The sequence below is a fragment of the Cetorhinus maximus genome, unplaced genomic scaffold (assembly GCF_964194155.1).
Source record: "Cetorhinus maximus unplaced genomic scaffold, sCetMax3.hap1.1 HAP1_SCAFFOLD_462, whole genome shotgun sequence".
In the NCBI taxonomy this organism is placed as follows: Eukaryota; Metazoa; Chordata; class Chondrichthyes; order Lamniformes; family Cetorhinidae; genus Cetorhinus; species Cetorhinus maximus.
Genome location: NW_027596406.1, coordinates 68,964 through 69,723, shown reverse-complemented (window position 1 = coordinate 69,723; position 760 = coordinate 68,964).

Genomic DNA, 760 nt, shown 5'->3' with positions numbered 1-760 from the left:
TTCGGTTGTACCCACATTTGTCCAGCACCCCCCCCCGTTCCAACTGGATGGGAGCAAATTGAGGCTACCTTTCCTCCTGCACCCGCTCAGTGATACCCTGTGTATGCCCTCATTCTTGCGTATGGCATGCATATCTATGGGGTAGTACCGGAGGGAGTCATTGTCTCGGATTAACCCAATGTTCTCCACTTGGTACTGAGGGTGTGGGCCCGTGTCTGCTGTGACTGAGGGGATTGCCCATACCTATCACGTTCATTTGGTTTGAGGTGCACTTCTGAATCACCGCATACACCCTGGTCACTCCTTTCAATGTACATGCGTCGATGATGCCTGGGTTCTTGGCCATCCCCCACAACCGGGCACTGTTGATCCAGCCCGGTACCTCCCCCCTTTGGATCTGGCCCAGATTGTGTCTTAATTGCCCGATCAGCCACTGGCCGTAAGCTGGCTTTTTTAGGTGCTGCCCTCTTGTCGTTCCTCCCTTTCTGTTAATTGGCTGGTGGCTTTAGCATGGGTCTCTATAACGTGTACGCTTTCCAATACAGATGCCACACTCTTGCCCCCTAGGGCCGCTGCCGTTTCACCACCCCTCGCTACTCTTATGAGCAAGCTGCCTCATGATCCCTTTAAGATTCGTGACCTCGGAGTTGATTCCTTGAATGTCGAGAGAGTTTACCAGGGAAGTCCCTGTGTTCACCCCTGTCAGTACATTGTTAACTAACTGTCGCGGAAATCGGAGTGAACACTCAGACCCAGGAGG